The sequence below is a fragment of the Clupea harengus genome, chromosome 7 (genome assembly GCF_900700415.2).
Source record: "Clupea harengus chromosome 7, Ch_v2.0.2, whole genome shotgun sequence".
NCBI lineage: Eukaryota > Metazoa > Chordata > Actinopteri > Clupeiformes > Clupeidae > Clupea > Clupea harengus.
Window position 1 is genome coordinate 4,116,154 of NC_045158.1, and position 8,257 is coordinate 4,124,410.

Here is an 8,257-nt window from a genome sequence, read left to right on the forward strand (position 1 = left end):
TCCGGTCCTTCCTTGGGTTGGTGGGCTGGTACCGCCGGTTTGTGCCGGACTTTTCTACTCGAGCGGCACCAATGACAGACCTCACGAGAAACACTGGATCCCCCCAGATCCAATGGGGAGAGGACCAGGAGAGGGCGTTCCTGGATTTGAAAGAGGCGCTCTGTACGGACCCTGTGCTCCAGAGTCCAAACTTTGAAGAGCCCTTTACGGTGCAGACCGATGCATCAGGGGTCGGCCTTGGGGCGGTGCTACTCCAAGGAGAGGGGGAGGACCAGAAACCGGTGGCTTATATAAGCCACAAGTTGTTCCCTCGGGAGACCAGGTACGCAGCGGTTGAGCTGGAGTGCCTGGCAGTCAAGTGGGCACTTGACAGTTCGAAATATTATTTAATAGGGGGAGATTTCACACTGGAGACAGACCACCGGGCCTTGCAGTGGCTGGGCCGCATGAAGGACTCCAATGCGAGGATTACACGTTGGTTTTTGGCGCTGCAGCCATACCGCTTCACCGTGCGGTACAGGGCTGGTAAGCAGAACATTGTGGCCGACTTTTTGTCCCGCCACCCTTGTGGCGAGACTCCAGAAGGGGAGGGAAATGTGGAAAGGTGAATTTCCCTTTCCACCGTGAACAGTAACATGGATTAATTAACTCTCGTTGCCCAGCAAAAGCGGGAGAAAGAGACGGTACTCCCATTGACCCGCAGGAGCGGGAGAGAGAGAGAGACATTGCACGCACACACATACACACACACACACACACACACACGCATAGCCATGTCTGTCGCTAGCTACCCATACCATGCAGCTGTGGGCATGATGGGCTGTGAGAGTTTGGCGCGAGTTCGGATGTGAACGCCATTGTTTGTTTGCAATGCCATTGCTTGTTTGCAACGCGGTATAACCGCAATATGAACGGAAAGTATAATTCACCATTATCACTGTTCACCTGTTTATTATCATTACATCCATTATCATGTCATATCACCTTTACTCTCTGTTTCAGCATACAACCCCGGTTAATACATCCATACAGACATACTCACAATCACTCCCGTACTGCTGTTTGTTTGCGGAAGCGCGCGCCGCTAAGGAGTGGTATTTCTCCACGTCCCACAGGGAAGGGAGATGGTAATTGCCATGAGGGGTGTTTGATGTGATGTTTGTTATGTATGTTTGTTAATATCATGGGTGGTATGTGTAAAAGGTGTAAATATGGTAAATGTATTGTTATGGGAACATTGGTAAGCTTGGTGGTGGATTAATGTCTTTGTTAATGTAATATATGATGTGAATTATAGGACTAATGCAGGGAGGGTTACCCCACTTAGATGGTTCGATCCGATTGGAGCTTATTGGTCCAATCTAGCCTAATGGGGAGCATTATGAAAGCCTGCCTCATTCCTTTGGAAGGGGTGGGTGTGAGGAGTGTTTACTGGATGGAAGGTGAAGTACATGCGAGTTGAAATGCTGTTGGAATACTTTGTGAATACGGTTATTTTGCAGTTAAAACTAGTAAGCTAGTTGCGAGTACGGTTTAAGTACTGATTTATGTTTGTTTGTTTTTGTACATATGTTTGGTGCTGGAGCCAATAAATACAAATATATATATTTTTCTACAAGAACTGTCATCCCGTGCCACGTGGTTTGTTCCTCTCCACCACTATCTCTAGTCGCCACATCCCCATAACGTGGGGTGACCGAGCGGTCCCTCACAATATCATTATTACAGTTTTTTCCAATCATTTTAGTTCTTGTACCTATACCATGGATACTTTTCCCAAACACTTAACACAGTGGGCTTTACAGACACACACCTCTGCATATCAGTTAACTTTTGGTGCAAAATGCAATACAACAACCACACCACAATCAATTCTGCCGTAACTTTAACACATGTTCCCTCTCAGAGTAGAATGACAAAAAAAACACTAACAACTTGAAGCATTGCTAATTGCATCTATAAGATGTTGCTGTGTCCTCCAGTTTAGTATAGATTATCGTAGTGTTGCATTAAAAAAAGAGAAAAAACACACACAGACAAACACTAATAAAGTTTGTAATAAGACAGTAAACTAATAATTCTAAAATGCTGCAATATGTTTCATTACAGCCATATGCTAGAATTGCATGTGTTACTGCACTATATAGGCTTACTACATTACAACAAAAAGGCAAGATACAGTCTACCAAAGTACTGTAATACCACTAGAAGTCTGCTGTTTCCTACAGTAATGCTGATCCATTTTGTCCTCTGCATTTGGTGTCAAACTTTTACATGTTTGAACTTCGCATTTACGGTAACATTCTCCTCTGCATTGCATCTTGGAAATACGTCAATCCAAGCCAAGTATCTGAAGACAGTGTTGATATGTCGGTTTGCCTCTCACAATAGATGTCAAAATTGAGTGTGGCAAATTTACTGTAATTACTGTAAATTGAAGAATTGCATTCTTCAATAACTGTCTTTTACTGATAGCCTATGACTTACATAAAGAGCAGTACTGTAATAGTGGAAACAACTCTTCAGGAACAGTTACATCTATGTTTGCCTTCTATAGACTCTATTACTATTAGAGATAGTGAGAAGTCTGCAAGCCAAAACAAACTAAATAATCTAAATAAACGTTCTGCTAAATTAAGAATACTTTTTCTTATTCAAGCATATAATTTAATTTGTCTGTCTAAACAAAGAATCTTTCCATCTACAGTCATCTAAATTACTGTAGGTAAGGTTTTGAACTGAAAGTTAACTGTTCTGAACAGAGTATCTAAACATTGGTAAAAAATGCTGTAGTTCCACAGTGTTTTGCTGGTAGTGAACATTGACTGGGACAGGTATCCATGAATTTTGGAAGAAGGTGTCATTGCCAGCATTTGTATCTAAGCATAGGGGCAAGTATCCACAGTTTGGTTCACATGGTCTACTGGTGTGCTCTATGTGTTAAGTGTTTTGGGAATGTATATGGTATGGTATATGGTATAGGTACAAGAACTAAATTGATTGGAAAAAACATCATTATTATTATTACTCCATTAAAGTTACAGTTGAAGCAGCTGGGTAGGCCTGGTGAAGTCTTTTTTAATAGTCTTTGTTTTTGAATGGGTTGTTGCTTAGAGGCTTAGTCAATAATACTTTTTCATGACAGATGCTGTTCTTTTTCTTAGATATCCAATCTTCGGTTGTAGATTTATACAAAGCGAAGACTGCTGCAGGGTGATAGGTGGGTAAAAGAGAGAATGTTCTAGAGGTCAGGTGGATGCATGGCCCTAAAATCAGCCTAAATTTAAAGAGGCTCTGTGATCTTTCTCTATGAAACTAACAATCTAACTAGTTACTGCCAACAAACCTACAAACACCAACCCCACAGCAGGTACTGATTAAAGCTGTCTGATTGTTTACTGATGTATGTTTGGCAATATATAGATATAGGTAATAATAATAATAATAATAATAATAATAATAATGTATAGGTGAAGTTGAGCAGTAGAAGCTGTATGGTTTTGGGCCACAGGCCTACCACTAAACTAGGGAGTAACCTTGGTGGCTAATGGGAATGACAGGCATGCTGTGTACTATCAAAATTATTTTGAGGATGTGATAAACACCCACTATCTGCAAAAACAAGACTTAAAAACCCTGCATGCCTCACTTTTAAAGGGCTCTGTTCTCACACACAGGCCTGTTCTAACACACAGGCGCTGCTTTGGACGCCTCTGTTCTCACACACAGGCCTTGGTGTGTTTCTCTTCAGTTGTGTTTTACTGGTGCTGCTCTCTCCCCACTTGACAGTCTCCTCAATGACAGAAATGATTTCTGTCGTTTCTTTCAGTCAGTGTGTGTGAGTGTGTGTGTGTGTGTGTGTGTGTGTGTGCGTGTGTGTATATGTGTGTGTGTGTGTGTGTGTGTGTGTGTGTGTGTGTGTGTGTGTGTGTGTGTGTATGTGTGTGTGTGTATGTATATGGAAGACTGGTTCTGTTGATAGGATATTATACGGATGTCACTCCCGATGTCCTCTCGCTCTGGGACCCTCTCAGTTTTAGATCTGTCCCAGATGACACATCGGTGTGGGGGTGACATTTGGAGTTTTTTTAGACCAACTGACCACAGATGGATCTGTAAGTCACGACTAGTCTGAGAGAGGCCACAGAACTTTTTTGACAGATGTGTGTGTGTGTGTGTGTGTGTGTGTGTGTGTGTTGTGTTAACTGCTGTAGATTTCACCGCCGGTCTTTTATGTTGTTATATTCTATACTGCTGTAATGAGAGGAATGTCAATAAACATGACCTTGACTTTGACCACTCTTACATAGTGAAGACAGAATTAAAGACTTAGAGAAGAAATCCGTCATTTGATAGCTAAGCCTAATAACTTCCAGGCCTTACTCCCAAGAAAGGTTTATGTCTACACATGAGGTTCACAGGTTATGTCGATCTCCTTAAACGATTGTATGCCCACGCACATTGATAGGATCTCGTGTAGAGGATACTTTTACACGGGATCAGCTGTTTCACTGAGAACACAGCTGCAGTTCATTCCACTTCATAGAGCTTTATGTTTATATTCTATGAGTAAGCTTAAACTAAGGATTTCCTCCAAACTGAACTGAGATTTACTGACAGAACAGACAACAACATGCTCTCTGTATACGTGAAACTCAGATCTCCTGGACAGATACTATTTCAGTCATTCAGTCGTTTCAGTCATTGTTGCCTCTCTCTCTCTCTCTCTCTCTCTCTATATATATATATATATATATATATATATTATTTTTTTCATTCCTCTCCTTATGTATGTCAGGCATGTTGTTTTGTTGTGAAGGGGGGTGGGGGTGAGGGAGGGGGGGTTGGGGGATGTGGAGAAGGATGGCCTTGTTTCCAGAACACTTGGCTTCTGTCACATGGAAGAACTAGATCAGTTTTTCTGTATTTTTTTCCCTTCTCCATGGCTCTGGTGCTCTAATGCCCAACCCAGTCGGCAGGAATCATGTGAATCATCTGGCCGGCAGTGGCACATGGCTCAACAATGGCCCCTTCTTTAATGTGCTTTAATGGTGTCACGAAAATAAGTAAGAAAGGCTTGAAAGAGGCCACGAGAGAGGAGAGAGGGGCGTGAGGGACTGCTTGGGATATGCCACTGCCCCCATCGAGTGGCAATGTGACCCTGTTAGATAGAGGGAAACAAATCCTGTTTTGGAGCAGGATTGATTTTTTTTTTCATGTTTTTTTCTCTCTTCATTTTGCTCTGGTCTTTTCATCTTTTTCACATGGCCCGGTGCTCTTATTCGCCTTGCAAGTGTTGTGGGTCGCTTTTGTCAAAGAAGTGGAGAACAAATATAGACATGAGTTTCAAATCCTACGCAGTCCGATGTACAGTGAAGCGAATCTCCAGTAACAGAATAAATATGGTCAGAACAGCTCATTGAACAACAGGAGCACGTAGCGGATTTGTCTGAGCAAATCCATGCACACTCTATTGCTTTTTGCCTTCATGTTGCAAGAGTTGCGGTTAACTTGGTCTGATCACCGCTCCTCATGCCAGAAAACCTAATTTGCCAAATGTCCCACAACAGACAGACAGTCTCTCGAATGAGTGGTCATCAAAACCGCCTTTGCTGGCTAGGTTTGAACACACGCATGTTTTACAAGCCGAGGGACGTAAATCTTACACAGCGGTCACTCTTGAATTAGCGGACTGCTACGGCTTGCAGGATGGGATCCACCACTGTCATTACTGATCAATACACACTATATCAGCATGCAGGGCCCACTGCCATGTTTTAATAGGATTAATGGTGCGTGTACGGCCCTCGGGGGAGGATAGTCCCCCTGGTGGCTGTAGATACGGCAGTGACAGGGATGCGGAGTGCAGACATGGGCTGGGGGGGGGGTCAGGGAAAGGCCCCCTGAGTGTATTCCGCCCTCCGCAGGTCTTTGGGTGTCTAATGGACCAATCGACACGCAATGGAAAAGGCTGGGGCTCTATTGACAGTATTGGCAGGGTGGTTTCTAGTGGCTGGCTCCAAAATCTTCTGTTTTCACCCTTGGGATCGAGGATTAACCAGACTGGCCTGTTTACACTGACAGAAACACACATGGTCACACACACACACACACACACACACACACACACACACACACACACACACACACACACACACACACACACACACACTGTTAGATAACTGGAATTGCAGGACAGTGGCAGTTATGTAGGCCGTCAATGCAGATGAAGTGTGGTGCATTCAGGTATGCTGATACTCATTTAATTGGTCTCTCATGATCTGTTTTGATTTTCCCCCTTGTCTTGCATAAAGAATTCATCATTTCTTCTTCTTATGTTGCTCTCTATTGACCCATCTATAAGCATATCTAACTGTAACTTAGTCACGTGATTTAACATGTGCACACACATGCACATACGCATACAGCCACACACACACACACACACAAATGCAGTGCTAAGGCTCACTTGAGCATACACACGTAGGCCTACGCATTGTGATGGAGAGAGAGTGCGAGAGATAGCGAGAGATATCTATAGACTAATAGAGAGAGTATTTCCCATACTTTAACTGAGCCCCAACCCCCCTTCATTAGTCGCGTCAGACAAGTGTAGCTAATTAAAATCCTCTTAATGCCTCCCTCGTGGGTTAGCGTTTCACCTAAAGGGGCCTCAGCAGCACAGATCCGCTGCGGCCCACATTAATTACCCTCCCATCCCATTCACCACCATCGATCCCCCCCACCCCCCACCCCCCCGGCTCCGTCTCCAACCTCCACCTCCAGAGCCCTCAGAGAGCCCAATACACACACGAGCACTTGGTGAAGATAAACGTGAGAAGAGATTGATGTTGCTCTGCTGCCTTGGGAGACGATCCTGCTTGTTGAACTTGCCCCCGCTTAAAAAAAAAAAAAAAAAAAACGCTAAGTGAATTAATGAGGACTTAATTGAAACAGATTAGTGTGTTGTATCTTGTAGTGACTTGGAGCATCTTTTAGTGTCTTTCACACATGTACATTTTTACAAATTAGGGTTGTCCGAATCTTATGAAGGCATAACTGTTGACACACAGTTATCCAATTCTGAACAAATGCACACTGTTGACGTGCACATTTTGAACAAATCTCATGACCTGGGCATAATGAATTAATAAAAATAAGGTTGTCTAAGCTAGAAGATCGCACACTGCCTGGGTTCAGAAGCTATGGTATAGTGTTATAAAGCCAGAAGGCCCCTCCAATGGCTTGATGTCATCTCCCGCTGCAGCTAGCTGTCCACGTGACGCCTGTTTGCTTTGATAAGTAATCAGTGGTTTTCCTGAACGCTGATGACCGCCAACACACTGATTTAAACGCTGCCACAAACAGTATAACAGTACGTGGGCGAAGAGTACGAGCGAGCGGAGTGAGTGATGGAGAGAAGAGAGGAGAGGAGAAGAGGAGAGAACAGAACAGTGTGTTATTTTTGACAATGGGGGGGAGGGCGCTGGAGTGCTGCAATCACCCACTTCACCTCCCACGCGGATTGCCCTGTGTTTTGGGTTCTGTTATGTTTGGAGTTCAGAGACGCGTGGCACGCCGAGGCTCAGCAGCGGAGTGCATGTTGGCCACGACTGCTGAAAACACTCGACCCCGCTCTCACCTCAGCGTTGCCTGGGGTTGGAGGAGAGCCTGGCAGCGCTTCGTGCTCACGCTCTGCACATAAGGGGGTACATTGGACTCTGCATGCACATGTTCACGAATGCACACACACACACACACACACATATCAACACTCGCTGACGCACGTACGTTTCCACACAGACACACACACATATATATAAACACACACGCTCACACACAGACACACACAGACACACACACACCCACACTCAGGATCACACACACAAAAGTATCCCTATTAATGCGCGGTCACAAAGCTCCCTGGCTGCTGATCACGGCATCTGGTGTCTCCAGCCTCCCTCCCCTGCTCTTGTGGACACTGATGCTGCTGCTGCTGCTCCCGCCGCCTCCACACTGCATGTGACGAGCCGCAGGCAGCTCAACTCGGCTGGACTGGGCTGGGCTGGGTTGGGCTGTGGCGCCCAGGTTGAGTGGCTGCGCTGGGCAATGAGGTCGGACACACGCGAGCAGCAGCGAGCTGAAGAGGCTGCCGATGCACATCATTGGACACACACAGAGATCAAAGGGGTGAGCTGGAGTGCTGACGCACATGGAACATCATCCCCATCATCATCATCATCATCACCATAACAAT